Source organism: Sturnira hondurensis, unplaced genomic scaffold (genome assembly GCF_014824575.4).
Source record: "Sturnira hondurensis isolate 20B ecotype Veracruz unplaced genomic scaffold, ASM1482457v3 Scaffold0000867, whole genome shotgun sequence".
Lineage (NCBI taxonomy): Eukaryota > Metazoa > Chordata > Mammalia > Chiroptera > Phyllostomidae > Sturnira > Sturnira hondurensis.
The window spans coordinates 195,811-211,685 of record NW_028073498.1 but is presented as its reverse complement, the minus strand read 5'-3'; the positions used below and the strand labels follow the sequence as shown (position 1 = coordinate 211,685).

The window sequence follows — 15,875 nt, the reverse complement described above, 5'->3', positions numbered from 1 at the left end:
GTTTTCTAGCACTGTGCCTGGCCCAGCAAGTGCTAAATACAGCAAAGCTAAAATGATTATTAGTCCCATTTTGCAGATGATGATAATGATGCTCAGAGAGGCCAAATGAGCTGCCCGGGGTCCCATGGGATTTAACCCAGGCCCTCTGAATCACAATCTGGTGGTATCTGCTCACCCAGCAGGTGCCTCCCCCACACTGGCCTCTATGAAAGTCTCTGAAGCCTTAAATGTGGCTTTACGACCTGTCTGGGCCTGCCTGCTGGGTTCTGGGTGGGGAGAAATGGGACCACACAGAGACCAGTCCACCTGGCCTCACAGTCGTACGACGGCCAGCAAAACAGAGGCTGCCACCCTTTCCCTCTGCCTGCAGCCTCCGAGAGCCTGAAGTCTGGTGTACTGGGTGCCCCCAAAACCAGAATGTAGGAGAAGGCTAAAGGACATCCCACCCCAACAACTAGAGTGAAAAAAACCAGCTTTATAATTGCTGAAAGCTCAACAAAGCCATCCAAAGGGGACATGAACTACAGAAATCATGGAATCATGGTTCTCTTTCTTCTGTGGTTGCATTAAAAAAAAAACTACAACTTTTCATTAACAAAAAGGGAAAGTAAAGGAAGCTCAGAGTGTACAGAGGAAGTGAGCTGGGCACTTACTGATGTGCCAGGGCCTCTAAATGTCTTATTACATATTAACTTGTTATTATCACCCACCTCTGTTTTACTTAAGGATAAACTGAGGCACAGAAAATAAACTGACTTGCCAGGGGTCTTCCAGCTAAGAACTAATAGGATTAGAATTGAACTCCGGCAGCTGGGCTCCTGTGCCCATGCTCTTAACGACTCCAGTGTGCTAATTTGATGGGGTGCCTGGGGAACCCCCAAGCCCACCTCCAGTGAGTGTATGAGTGGCCCATTTCTAGCAGGCAACTTCCTTCAAAACAAACCCTGACAAGGATAAGGTCTGCTGCTCTTTTTAAGAGGCCCAAGAGAGGCTGCTGGCACTAGACCCTCTCTCTGAACGGTCACGGTCCTATTGGACAAGCCCTGTAGGCATCCCGCTAGCCAGTGAGAGGTCAATGGGATCTAGGCTGAGCAGCTCTCACCAGGCCCCTGGGCCCAGGGCTCTAATTAGAGTCTCCTTGGAGGCAGCCAACCCCAAGGGGTGGCAATCCCCTCTGAGAGGCCCCAGTTCTGCTCCGACTGCAAACATTGCCTATGTGCAGCAGCAGCCAGAAGGCTCAGCCTTAGGACCTGTCTGCAGGGAGAGGGCTTTTCCAGGGACTGACAGGAGATCAGGAAAGGCAGGCAGCTTGACTCCGGAGTCCACAGACTAGCTGTGTGATCTGGAGCCAGTCCCTTTTCCTCTCTGTGCCTCAGTTTCCTCAGGAGAATTGGACTCTGACTTCTAGGGCGTCTTCTAACTTCTATCTTCTTTCTCATCTCATCCTGGTTGTCTCGCTCACACAATCAGTGGTTTGCCAACATCTGTTCTGGCTCTTAATTGTCTGCAGTGCCTCACTGAACACTTCGCTTTGTCACAGCAATTTTCAACTCAATCCAATCCAATCTAACCCACATTGCCGGTGCACCTCCAGGGAGCCAGGTCCCACGCTGGGTGCAGAGGATAAAGATATAGCTGGAGTCTGAGTTTTGCTGCCACTGAGCTCTCAGGACAGCTGGGAGATGGGCCATGAAACCAACATCCACATGGTAAGTTCTCCCAAAGCCCAGAGGAGGATGGCACCCTGCCCAGGGGGCCTGGGTTTCAGCAAGCAACCAGGAGAGGAGGGCACTTGGGCTGATGGGAAGGGGACAGAAGTAGAGACATTCCTTTTATAATCAAAGCTACTGCAGCAGGACTGAAATTCTCGACTTCTGGTCCATTCCAGGCACAGTAAAAAGGGCAAAATGCATAATGCATCTTGAAATGGTGAGGTGCTTAGCTCAGTTGGCTGGAATCTGGGGTGATTTAGGGATCACAGGGAGATGAGCAGTAGCAAGCAGGGGGGGTGTTGTACCCTGTAACAGAACAATAATCATTCAGGTCGTTCATTGACTGATTATTACGTTCGATGCATTCACAAAACTCCATTGCACACATGCAGAAAACGAGGCTCAAGACATAAAGCAATTTGCCCAGGGGTCCCAGTCCACGAGGGAGCAGCTTGATTCCAAAGCCCATGCTTCTAACGGCCCTTGTCCACTGTGGGCATCGGGACAGGGGAGTCTGGGGCCACCAGCACCTTTTAGGTGGGGAGATTTCCTCAAATAGTGATCTGGCAGCTGTGTGGGTGAGTGGGAGAGGGGTGGGAGGACAGCACCTGAGCTGGTACCATGGCGGGGGCCATGGGAAGGCCCGGTCCCTCTACACAACCTGGCTTTTCTCCTAATAGCTAATTCTTCTGTCCTATGCACCCATCTACACTGTCAACTCTGTACGAACAGGACCTGGGTCTTCAACTGCCACTGCTTCCCTGCAGCAGCTCAAACAGTGCTAGACTCGAACGTGCTCTCCTGAGTTCCAACATCTGTGATGAGGTCGTTGTTGTTACAAGTCCTGGAGAAATGTCTGTTTTGGAGAAGGTGGTGTCCAAAACAGTGCCGTGCTGGCACATGTTTAACAAGGAGCAAACAAGAGGCCCGATTTGGGGCAGCTGCTGATTTCTGTGGTGTGAATGCTCCCACCACAGCCGGTTCTGGCTACCACCATGAGGTCACGGGATTGCAAAGAGACGAGCACACTACGAGAGTGGGCTACTGACTGCTTCCTGTAAGGGAAAGCTCCAGATAGCAGCTCCTGGGCCAGCACCAGAGCAGACGCTGCAGCTCCTGTGGGTGCAGCTCGAGGGAGGAGTTTAGGGCCCCTACATGGGTGCTTTGGAGTGGGGAGGGGTGGGACTGAGGAAGGTAGGAAGGAGGAAGGAAAAAGGAGAGTGAAGAAAATGGCGAGAGAAGGAGAGTGGAAGACAGGGAGAGAGCAGCTGAGTGGCAGGGAAAAGGACACAGAAGGAACACAGATATTCTGTGATCTCACCAAAACTCTGGGAGAGCCCAAGGAGGAAGGAAGCCCACGTTTTAGTAATAAGAAATCTGTGGTTGGAGGAGCCTAATGTCGCAAGTGTCTGAGGAGTTGAGATTGAAACCCAGGCCGAAGGGTTCTCCACTGACTTCCTTCCTGGGATTTTAGGTGGGTAAGCCCATCAGCCTCAGCCTTCCAAGGAGGGCCCAAGGCACTAACTGAGAATACACCCTGAGCCAGGCACATGGGAAACGCAGTGGGACAGGCCAAGGTTTCCAGCCTCCAGACCTTGCAGTCCTGTTCCAGGTTGCTTCTTCCTTCCCACCTTCTTCTGGCTGGTGCGAGGAACTCTGAAGCATTTCCGTTCCAGGGGATGCCACTGCCAAGGCCCCTGGCTCAGCAGGCCAGAAAGGATTAATTCAGATCAGAAAATAAAAGTGACCTGATGACCACCTAGCATTCTCTGAAATCACTTTCTGCCTTTTAAGACACACTTGTAAGAAAACCAGGGTGTTAAATAACTTCTCTCCTGTTCAAGATACAATTGCAAGGCTCTGAAGGTCATTAGGATAAAGGCCCTTTAAGGTCTCAGGTTTGGGGCAAAACAAAACAAAACAACACTGCAGGGACTGGCTGAACTAAATGACGACCTATAATAAATCACACACAGACATGCAACCCAAGTGGAAAGTGGACTCTGTATTACAGAATGGCACTTCAATGACAGTGGCCCCGGCGTGTCCATGGTTCCTGACCGAGTGTCCACATCTGGACTCCATTTCCTCCTCTCCGCAGCTCTGGAGACTGTCAGTCCCATTCGAGAGACGAGTGCGCTGACACCTTGAGGGCAAACTGTCTGGACCAAGGTCACACAAAGCCACAAGCCGAGCTACTAGGATCTCAAACTAAGTGGCCCACAGGCCAAATGGCTCCCACCTGTGTTTGGTGGCATCAGCTTAGAATTTTAAAACATACGTTCGCATGCTTTGTGGGCACATGTTTTCCAACTTCCTGCAAGTCGTACCATGACTGCCAACTTGTTCCTGACCACTTTACTCATTTCTCCAACCTGCCTGGCCCTTGATGGCCTTTGAGTTTGCAAAGGCCTAATATACGAGATGCAACCCAGAGAGCTCTTTCTTCTAAGCAGTAGAAGAAGGAACAGGTTAGTATTGCCCCTTCCTTAGGTGGATATGCAAAAATCTTGGGGAGGGGGGAGTGATATTTATAAAAGCATGCTCATTATTATAATTTTATATTTGGAAAACAACAAACCCTACTGTTATCTTAATATAATAAGCTCAGTTAGACTGAAAAAAAATGTCGAGAGAACCACTTTAGGACAGTTTCCAAGAATGAGGGAGTGTATTTTCAGAGTCAGGTAAGGGTCAGACTCCAGGTTCTCAAATATTTCCCACCAGAGAAGGCTTATTTCCTTTAAAAAAGACAGAATGAATGCTCACTTCAGCCAACGTATCTGGTGCATCTGTTCTTGATTCATTCACTTAGCTTTCAAAAGGAACCTTTGCAGTAGGCACCGTGCTTTCCTTGTAAAGTGAAACATTCACGTAGCAAAAATAACCTACCCATTTGGAAAAAGTGAAATTTTTACTGAGCAGTTTTCTCAAATTCCAAGCACAATAAACAAATTCAAGGGATATTCACAGATTATTTGTCATGAGCCATTATAGGGGCAGACAGAGCAAGGCAGTAGCTACAGGCACTGGCCTAGAGGAAATGAAACCTGTTGTTGTTGTTTTTAATTGATTTTGAGAGAGAGGAAGAGAAGCATTAGTTCATTGTTCCACTTATTTATGCATTCACTGAGTGCTTCTTGTATGTGCTCTGACTGGGGATGAAACCCGCAACCTTGGTGTAAGGGGATAAAGCTCAACCAACTGAGTTACCCAGCCAGGGCAAGTAAATCTGGTTTTGAGTCTCAGTTCAGTTGATGTGTGCCTGAAGGTTAGTCACCAATCTCTCTAAGAAAAAGGTGATAACATCTACTTTTAGGGCTGCTGTGAGGATTAAATGGGAGAATACGTAAAGTGGTTATAATGTACACCACCTGGAACACAGTAAATGCTTGCTACCCGGCAGATAGTACAGTTAGTCCCCAGATTAGGTCTAGCATTATTTGTTTTGCTTTTTGTTTTTTATAGCTGTAGGGGAAAGTCCAGGGTAGAATATCAAAATTGCCTTCAGCTACAGGCAATCAGTATAAGGGAATGATGGGAGCCAATGGGAAAGGCTGACCAAATCGAATTCTCGGAGCAAAGTGTTTATTAAACAGGACTCCCAAAGTGGGCGTGTGGCGCGCCTATCCTGTGAGTAGGACATTCATTCAAACCCTGGGTAAACCCCAACTGCCCTCACTCGTCCAGACGCTTCTCCCGGCTTCCTGGCATGGGCATGTCGGGGTCCACAGTCTGAGGCCTCCTGCCCTGCCATCCAGCTCAGGACGCGCAGTGGACAAATGGCCCTGCCCTCCTGGAATCCAGAAACAGGTTGCTGTCTCCGGGGGTGGGTTGGCGCAGACAGGTTTGCGGAAACAAACAAAATGGCTGCTTGCCTCCAAGCGGTCAGCACCCTAGCTCTCGCCATTGCTTCTGAAACAGCCAAAGGCCTGAGTCCAGCCCCATCTTTCTGCTTCCAGAATGGAATGGGGTTGTCTGCCAGCTCTCATCACATCTCTGCCAGCATGCAAATGATGAACTCTGGGGTTTCTCAGGGTGTTAACCCCATGCTCTCCATTCCCGAGTAGGGAAGTTAATCTACGGTGCCAGCTGTGCAGGAGCGAGAAATGAAGGTGTGTGTGGGTGAGAATATTTATTTTCCAAAAGCATTTGCAGCATGGAGTCATTTGGATAACTGCAGAGAGAAAAACAATTTCCCTTAGTGTGGTTTGCACATACACTTTTAGGGACAGTACATTTACAGGGAGATATATCAATCACGTTTTTCAAATGCAAAAATATTTATGCATATTTTTGGTGATGAAGGCTGTTCATTCTGATATTCTCCAGCCTGGAATAAAGAGCCTGTTACTTGTCATTCTTTTAATTCTCACCCAAGGATATGTTTACTGGTTTTAGAAGGGGCGGGCAGAGAAATAGGAGGAAAAAAGAGAGTAAAACAGACAGACAGACAGACAGACATTGATGAGAGAGAGAAACATTGGCCAGTTGCCTCCTGTATGTGCCCCAGCTGGGGATTGAATCTGTTACCTAGGTATTGTATGTCCCAGGATCAGGAATTGAACCCACAACCTTTTGGTGTACACAACAACGCTCCAACCAACCGAGCCACTCAGCCAGAGCATGGTTTAGCCATTCCACTCTTCCAATCCCACAAATTAGAAGCAATGCATGGCTGGCGCTTGATGCTCTACCTACCTTATCTCACAAAAAGTCCTAGGAGGTAGTCTGTTATTATCTCTATTTTGCATATAAACACACTGAGGCTCAAAGAGCTGAAATGACTTGCCCAGGGTCACACAGCTAGGAAGTGGGAGGAAGGGCTTTGACTTTGCACCAAAGCTGAGGTTTGGAGCTACTGCTTCCCCATCCCTCCTGTGCTGGAATTGTCCCTCCTGGCCCATCAGATCTCGGTGAGAACTCTTCTCAACAGCCTTTAGAGAGGTCCTAGTGCTCGACTGCAGTACTCAGAGCTGGCTCCCTTCTGCGTCCTGATAACACCATCTGCCCTCCCCTCACAGTGTCCCTTTCCAGTCTTCCCCACTACCCCCAACCCTCAGCAGTAGTTTGTGGTTTAAATCCCACCTTCACCTCTGACATGCTTATATGATCTGGGGAAAAAGTCACTTTACCTCTCTTCATTCCACTTTGTGCCTCCATGAAGAAAGTGAAGGTGATTATCCCTTTCTGCCAAGGTCATAGGAAGGACAAAACTAGACAAGGCCATTTCCTCACACCTACTCCCAGCCCTACCAGCCCCAAGCATCCTTTATGGGGGATCTCAAACCCTAGACACAGTCCCCTCCGTTCTCTCCCTTGCTCCAGCAGCTCCTGAATCAGCATTCAACACACATCACTCCGCCTTGTACAACGCCATTATCTCCGGAGGACACAGGCTCCGTTGCCATGGCAACCAGAGTCCTTCCACCAACTCTATTTAATAATTTTTCAACAGTGGATCTGGGCTGACTTGGGGCAGGAGGAAAAGCACTGGGTTAGGGGTTAGAAGCTCTAGGTCACTGTACCCGTGGGCCTGGGACTGCTCTCTCAGCCTTGGTTTACCATCTGTAATGCAGAGGTGTCCGAAATGGGTGGGTTTTGTGGCTTTCTCTGGCCTAGAAAAACCTGAGAAAGCCTTTGAGGTCCAGGAAGTGAGAGGAAAGGAACACAGAGCTACTGAAGAGGGCTTGGAGGTTTGAGTGGCATTTCAAGTCCACAAGAAGAACCAGAAGCTGCCTTTGGTGACTGCACTCTCTCCTTCTGCTGACTTGCCTGCAAAATGTCACTTTTCAGACATGCAATCTCTGTGACCCTCCATGTTTAGGGCTGGGTTGGGTAGGAGACAGATTTTCTTGCACCCATCACAGCCCTCACTCTGTCCAATGTGAAGATGTGCAAACTGAGGCTCAGAAAGGGCAAAGGGGTTGTCCGTGGTTACCCAGCAAGTAGAAAGTCCAGCCATCCAGAAAGGCCAAGTCGGTGGTGCCTACAGAAGAGAGCCAGTCCACTGCCCTGTCCCTCTGCCCCACTCAGCCCACAGCTAACCTTGCTTCAGCTCCCATCTGTGTGGCCTCTGGCTCTCAAGGAGTCACACAATCAAAACCAAGAGGTAAGTACCTACTATGCGCCCTCTGCGATGCTGTGCACTGGAGACCCAGAAGACACAGCATTCCTGCTCTTAGGAAATGTATGGTTTTCACTGTGAGAAGCCCTTCAAAGCAGAAACAACACCTGCTTTGCCTCCATGATCCACAGAAGGGCCTGGCACACAGTAGGTGCTCAAAGTTTTATTTGGTAGAGTTGTTTGTCCACATTTGCTCCTGACCGACAATCTCCCCAGAGTAGCCATTGGTGTCCCCAGCTCCAAGGAACTGCTGCAAACCCAGTGCTGGGGATGAGACTGGTATGAAGGAGGCTCTGTGACTTGTCTGGCTCCAAAAGAGGGGGTGGCTCTGCCCTGGCCTGCGATGATGGCACCACTTTAGGCATAGCCATTGTGGCCCAGTGGTTCTATTTAACTCCTCTGGGGTTGGCATTCTCATTTAACACTCGTGGCATAATTAACAGTGCCACATCTGCTTTGTCATTAGTGGCATTCACTGTCATTTGAGAAAGGGCTCTTATCTTCCCCAGTCATTAGTCTCGGGAGGCTATTAAAGGGGAAATGGAGGAGGAAGTGGGGCATGCAGCCTCCCTTTCCCTGTCTGCATGCCAGGAACTGCTGATTGTCCTGTCCAGCCCAAACCCCTTGGCTTTATGGACTAAGAACACAAAGCTCAGAGAAGGGAAGGACCCTGACCACCGTCCCCAGCAGGCTCAAGGATTTTGGACTGGAGGCTGCTCTCCCACTTCTTTCTTGGGTCTGCAAGCCCAGGCCTTGGGGTCCTGCAGACCCAGGTCTGAGTCGCATGCTGTGCCACAGAGCCAAGGGCCACCTTGGACAACTGCGTGAGTTCAGTGGGCTTCAGTTTCCTTATTGAGGATCCTGGGACACTGCTTGGAAAGTGCTCCACTCAGTGTCTGGGTCACACTCGAGCTCAAAACTTGGGCTTGTACACATCTGATTATTTGGGTCACCATGCCGAACCAACTTGTAAAACATGTACATGTAATACATGTATACATTTAAATTCTATTGTCACAGGATACTCTCCAGTAAGACTTCTTCCCCACCCCCAAGCCCACTTCTGTTTTTTTAATCATAGGTGAGTTCTTGACCTCAAGCTCTGGAAACATCTGATGTGGGAGCAAAGAGGTTCAGGCAGCAGTGAGGCTGGACTGCAGGATGGAGCTCAGACAGAGCATGAGACCCAGTTGTTCAGTGTGCTGGGGGGCCCAGAGCTAGCAGCTCCACCTCCCTTGGCCTCAGGGTGGTCCTCCTGCCCCTGGGGACAGTGGCACCCATCCCCTAGCGTTGTTCTCACCAGCCTCGGGCGGCCCAGGCCTGGTGCCCAGGAGGCTCTCCATACTCGGTAGTCAGGGCCAGGCTGGCCACACAGACAGGGGACACATCAAACCCTCAGATACCCCTGCCTCCCCCAGCACCCCATAAGTCAGTTCCTAAAACTTGTGATATTTCAGTCTTCAGCACAGATAGCAGTTCAAGGGCAGGGAGAAGGTGAGATCGTTGCTGGAGTGAGTGGTTTCCATTCCACTCCCCTCCCCTTCTACCCTCTTTTCTAGACATAGCTCGGCACCACACTGCCCACTCCTCCAGGGGGGCTCAACGCACTGAGGCTTGTGTCTGAACACTTTCCTATATCTTCCTAGTTATCAAGGCTCTTAGATCCTTCTAGACAATCTTGCAGGGTCCCTAGTGCTCATTTTCACCCAAATCTATCTAGATAAGCATATTTGTGAGCCTGCATGTGTGTCTGAGAGAATCATCCCTTCCTTTCTCCCCACACGCCACCACCATGGCAAAGACGCCTTTGTTGCTGGCCAGAGCTCAGGTAAGATGTCACGGCTCTTTTCTCCTAAACCTCAGGCTGTGCCTCCCCACACTACCCTGCAAACTCCATTCCTGTGCACTCTGCTCTCTGTCCCCTACAGATCCAGGCTTGTGAGGCACTTTATAAAGGGGCTACCTGGCAAACTTGGATTTGGGCTTAGTAAAGGTGATTCCCATCAGCTGGGAAACCAGAGGTCAGGAGAAACCCTGAGCCCTGAAGCTCAGGGCTCCCTGAGCTTCAGTTTCTCCATCCAAAGGATGGAGATAATGGTAATAACATATTTCACTTGGAGGTACCAAGGCTATTATTGCATGCTTCAATTGAGAAAGCATTTAATGAAATTCTACATAAATGTTAAGTGTGCATGTACTCATGTGTGTGCAAAGAGGCTTATTTCAGTCAAGGTCATTCTGATCTGAGCTTTATGAGAAAACTAGCTTAAAAATGTCTATTTTTGTTTGAAAAAAGATTCTTCTTCAGCATATACAGGACCATATTTTCTTCCCCTGGAATACTTCATACAGGATCAAAAGAAAGAAGAGCTGCAAGAACATATTTTTTCCTGCAAACTGTAAAGTACCATTTTGATGTCCAGGAATATTGTTATAAGCCCTACGTTCCAGCAAACAGAAACATGGATACCAAATGTCATTGCTTACTTCCTTGTGGCTTCTGCCCGCCCCCCCCCAACCCTGTACAGAACCTCCTCACCAAACAATAAGGCCATGAGAGCAACCTGCTGTCAATGTCTTCCAGGGCATCTTTGACCTTGAATGTCTCCCTGGCCAGGGCTCAGTTATCTCAAGAGCTGGCATGTGACACTGATCGTGCAGACACTATGCAGCTGACAGGTGGGCAGAGCTGCAGGCCACTGTCCGAGGCAGCATCCTCCAACCTGGCCTATGTGCCAGGATCCCATCCGGCCCAGGAAGCTGGGGGCCCCCTTTGCCAAGAGTCAGACCCAAGAGGGCCCCTGAACCCCTAATGTGGCCTGTTCCACCTAGCTGCACACCCCCTGCTTTCAGAGCACCACAGCCAATTGCTTTGCAAGACCTGGACGCCTTGTAATTTCCAATTTGTGAGAAATGTAAAAATAGAAGGCCTTTCGCTGCAGGCAGCTTGCATCAAATCGGATGCCACTTCCGTGTCATGTCAGATCACGATAAATGAAGATGATGGCTTTGTCGGCCACTCTCAGTGGCTTCCAGAACAGCCAAAGGGTGATGACAAAATGGGGACACCTAAGAATGAGGGAAAGATACCTGGGTGCACACTGTCAACACCAGTCTTAAATGGATTTAAAGTCTAAGTCACAGATATATGGCAACAGGCTGGGAAGCTGGGTGTGAATTCCAGCTCTGCAACTTAGCAGCTGAGGGACATTGGGTACAATTCATCTCTTTGGGCCTCAGCTTCCCCAGTTATTAAACAGTGGCTGTCATGCGATTGGCCTCCCAGAGCTTTGCAAAAGCTCCAAGGACAGAAAAGGATGGGACGTGCTAAGTGTGCAGCTCCTTCAATGGAGGGCCACAGTCCTTGCTAAGTGACAACACCAGGGGCTTTTCCGTTGTGACTGAGTTGGGGCTCTAGGGCCATCGAGAAGCCCAGCAACCCTGCATGCAGCCATCGCCCAAACCTCTTGCCTTATCTGTTTCTTCATCTGTACAGGGGCAATTCCACTACATACGTCATAGGGTTTTGTGAAAATTAAATGCAATAACATTAAGTAAAGTACACACCACATTCCCTGGCAAATCATCAACTTGCGATAACTGTTAGTTATTATTATTGTTGATATTATCATTGGAAAAATATTGAGTGGGCTCTTTTTTTTCTCCTGTTTATGACTGAATCCAAGCCTGCACTGAAATATCACAGCTTATGTTCACACCTACGGTCTATGCCAGACAACCCTTACCTTTGCTGCTGCCTGGCTTCCCATTTACTCCCTCGTCCCCTTCTCCTGGCTCCTGAAGGCTCAGGTGAGCTCCAACAGAACATGCTGGAAGTTCATAAAGCTCACTGAGGCACATTTCCTTGAAAGCCCTATTTTGGGGTCCACATCTAGCCTCCTATCCTTTGGCCCTTTCTAGCGCCTTTCTTTCCCTCTACCTCCTAGTGACCTTCAGAGAATGGGAGAAAGGTGACAAAAGGGACTGCTGACGCTGGGCCCATTTGTGGAGCAGGAGCTGAGAAATGCCCCAGGGCAGTGGACAAGAGTCTGAGGAAATCCTTCCTGAGAGGGGGCCTTGCTGCTCTTTGCCACTGGCGTCAACCCAAGGTTGTTCTCATCATGCCAAGGGCTGTGCTCTGCCCACCATCCTTGGCACAGAGAAGCTGGGGTGACTGCATGGTTGAACTGAAGGGGCAGTTCTGACACATGCAAAGACAGGCCTGAAGCTGGGTACACCTCGGGCCAGGTGACAGGGATGAGCTTGGGAATCCCACCTGCTCCCAAGGACAAAGGGGATTTATTTTGGGAAGAAGGGGGCTGGAGGCGACAGGCAAGGCTTAACAGATAGGGGCTGACACTCAGCCTGTGATGCACACACAAGCAAGAGAGGGGGAAAAAGTGTGTCCGAGTTCCAAGTGGTTTGGGACACCTCTATCTCCATTGACAGGAAGTATCTCTGTGATGGTGGGAAGCCGCTTGGCTTTCATGCTTTCTTTCACGTTGCTCTTAGCACCTGCCAGCAAGGTAGAGGAGCAGCGTGATGGCAGACCTGAGGGGCCTCACTGTCAGTCATCAAGTCCCAACCATCACTTCACCATATCACTCTGTGGAGGCGAAGATCTACCTCTAGAGTCTCAGCAGCAGTGATGCAAGTGTTGGCTGGGAAATTAGAAGTTCGGTTCAAATCCCTGCCCTGCCTCGTCTTGCTGTGTGACCTTGGGCAAGTCTCCTCTCTGAACTCCAGTCTCCTCACCTCTGCAGTGGAGGATTAGAATTGTACCTTCTGCACAAGGTTATTAAGGAAGCTGGGCACATTGGAAGCTTTCAGTACTCCATTCCTTCCTTCCAGCGGGGACAAAAACCTCCCCAAGGTCACCTGGCCAGAAAATGGCAGTACCCTAGCTCAAGTCCAACCCATCCAGGGCTCATTCCTGGTCATGGTCTCAGATGGCCCAATGGCACCAGTATATATTGTAGGTAGGTCCACCTTCCATCCATGCTGGCTTTAGTCTAAGACACCTCCTGAGTGCCCAGTGTGTGCTGGGCCATGTGTAAACAAATTCAAGGCTTTGGAGCTCCTGGTTGCCAGGCATGTAAAATTTGGGGGGCAACAGCTGTTGTGCTTCTTTCAGCTTTGATGGACTTGGTCTTTTTCTTTGTCATTACCCTCTGAGTTGCCTAACTCCTTGGCCCCTAGAAGCACCTCCCAGCCTCACCTCGAGGTCCTAGGGGACCTACTTCTCACCACGCTTCCAGTGCTGGCATAGTCACACATTAGGAAAGATGGTTCCCGCTTTCTCTCCCAGGCAGCTGCCTCTCTCCTGTGTGGTTCTTAGGGATCGCCCCACTCTGCAGATGCCATGCCAGACAAGCCAGGCTGTGTGTCCCGTTGAACTCACTGTTTGTCCTTCAAGGACTGGCCCTCTGGGCCAGTGCTTTGCTGGAGAGAGTGCTTTCTTTGTTTGCCGCCCGCCTCACAATTTATATCTGAGGCTCAGGGGAGGCTCAGCCATTTTGCTCTGGTTGCTCTGGGAAAAGGTCCCTCCCACTCTTTGCTCCAGAGAGAGACAGAGGGTTCGGGAAGCCTGTAGTCCCACTGACCTCCTTTGTTCTGAAATTTGGGAGTTGAGGTAGCCTTTTCAGACTCCATTATGAATACATTTTCCCCAAAGTTCCCAAAGAGAGAAGCTAGGCAATACCTAGCACCCGACAACCCGCTCTCGCACCAAACACCCACCTTGTGTCACAGAAAAATGAAGGTCAGTTCCAGAGTCCACTAGCATAGCCTGACAGTCTCTGATTTGGGGGGTGTCACCAAAACTCAGAAGCCATTTTATTCAGCACCCCCTCCCCCTACCAGTTGTTCCTGTGGATGAGGCTGAGCTTCCAGAGACAGGAAGGCAAAGCTCCAGCCTCGAATTAGGAAGAAATGGGGTGTTATCATTTGGCTTTTTAAAATCCAATTTTCTCCTTAGGGTTCACGTCTATTTTGGGAGGATACTAGCTCAGAGACTCAGTTGGGGGATGGGGGAGAGCTGCCAGGTCTGAGTTCCTTGTCTGAAAACTAAGCCAAGCTAGGACAGGGCATCTGTGGGTGCCAGCCGTGGGGATGTGGGGCTACACGGAGACCTGATGGTCTTTGCCTCCTGGCAGCAGTAGCAGGCACAGTCGCCATCCCCCGAGAGCAAATGCCAGAACACAAGACAAGGTGAGAGAGGTGCCCTGGTGGCAAAAGGACACAGTCCTAAAACCTCCCGTGGAGCCCCTTCACATCCCTAGGGGAAAGGAGAGAGGAGAGCAGCGAGAGCTTGTGTGCGCTCAACCCAAGCCGTGGTGCGCTTCTCAGCCAACATTTCTTGAGAGCTGGAGCTGCCCTGGGACAGGGAGGAGGTGTCCTGTCCCCAAGTCGCTAGCCTCCTTAGCCTTTGGAGAATAAATGATGGGCACTGCTCTATCTCGACGCAGCTGACTGAGAGAGAAAAGTGGCACATGGTCCCCTGAACATTCACTCCCGGGTCCCCTACTACCCCCTGGGGAATGGACACGACGCTTCGACGGCTCCAGCAGAGTCCAGGGCCAACCCGGGGGTCCAAGCGGCCCTGCGACGAGGAAAGGACACTCGATTCTGGTGACTCTCCCTCAAGTCCCCTGCTTTCCGAGCCTCCCTAGGGAATAGTCCGGACGATCGTCGACGGGCGGAGCGGCGCTCTGGCTCCTTCATGTGGCCCCAGGCGAGGTGAAGCTGGGGGGTTAGAATCTCCGGGTGTCCGCCCACCACCCCGCCAGGCCCACCGCGGTGGCTCGGGGCTCTTGGCTGTCCTGCTCCGACTGTCCCGGGCTTTGCGCCCCGCGCCCCGACGCCGTCCGTTCCTACCTGCGGCCCGGGCTGCGCTGCCCGTGGCGGGCGCTACGCGGGCAGCTCGGCCACTCCGGCGAGCTCCGGGCGCGGGGCCGCTCTCCGCACGGTCCGCGCTGCGCTCCCAGCTTCTCGGTTCCTCCGCTCCGCGCAGCTTGCCCGCAACCTCCCCGCTCGCTCGGTCTTTCGAGGGCGGGCGGAGGGACGCGGGGAAGGGGGGCAGCGGGGGAGCGCGGGACCGAGGGGCGGGAAGCGCGGGCGGGGGCGTGGCCGCTGCGCAGCAGCCCGCCCACCTGGGGAGGGGCTTGCCGGCGCCTCGCGGCCCCTGCGTGGGTCCACCTCCCAGCCGACCCCGGGCCTCCGCCGGCAGGGGCCGCGCTCCCAGCTGCTCCCCCGCAGCGTCTTCATCTGGAGCCTGGGTCCTTTCCCTCATCCCTACTGCTGTCCTTTTCTTACCCATCTTCCCTCTTTCTCCCATTTCCCCCTCCACGTCTCCCTTGCTTCTCCCCTGTCTCCTTTTCTTCTCTCTCTTCTTTCCCCACTCCCTCTCCCAACTCTCTCTTCTGTCTGGCTGGCTGCACGCTCCCTTCCTTCTCTCTCTCACTCATCCCAGTTCCTCCAGTCTGGTGCCTTCGTCCCTACCTTGGCTTTGGGGTCCTCGGGCTATCTTGGTCTCAGTCTCCCAGTCCCTTTCAACATGGATTTCTCTCTTGTTTTTTTTTCTTTCCACCTTGTAAGTCTGCTTCTGTTGGTCTTTTTGCTCTTTTTCTCTGTCCTCCTCATCTCTGTAGGTTACAGGGTCCTCAGTGTGGGTGTGGGGTGGGTTCCTGCCTCCTCTCTGCCCCCCTTCACCACCCTAGTAACCTCTCCTGTCTATTGCAAGGGGAACACAGCTTTTGGCCTGGAGCTAACAGCTTCTTGGGACCAGGCTGAGTGTGTGCTGTGGCAGGCAGGGGTGAATTGGAAGGGACTCCCCATCTGCTGCCAGGGGTTGATCAGAGAGACACAAATGGCTATGTGTGTTTTGGATGGACAGATGGATAAACAGATGACGGAAAAGGGAAACACAGTCTGGAAAAAAACACCCAGGGATGACAGCAGAACCGGAGACACCCTCTTCTGTTCCAGTTCTTAAGGTTTGACGATTGTCCCAAAGAAGCCCTTCTCCCAGCCAGTCC

General features: G+C 51.2%; 1 protein-coding gene across 2 annotated transcripts in view; it reads right to left on the bottom strand.

Annotated features, from left to right (window-relative positions):
• The window catches only part of SLC6A1 (solute carrier family 6 member 1), a 41,519-nt gene extending 26,103 nt beyond the window's left edge, over positions 1–15,416 (bottom strand). Inside the window, exon 1 of one of the 2 annotated variants that reach the window (XM_037050567.1) lies at positions 15,340–15,416. The gene's annotated coding sequence lies outside the window, so the exon portion shown is untranslated. Of the gene's footprint in view, positions 1–14,715; positions 14,899–15,339 lie in introns of those variants that run through there. The other variant, XM_037050560.1, reaches the window with a different exon arrangement.
• Positions 15,417–15,875: the final 459 nt, after the last annotated feature.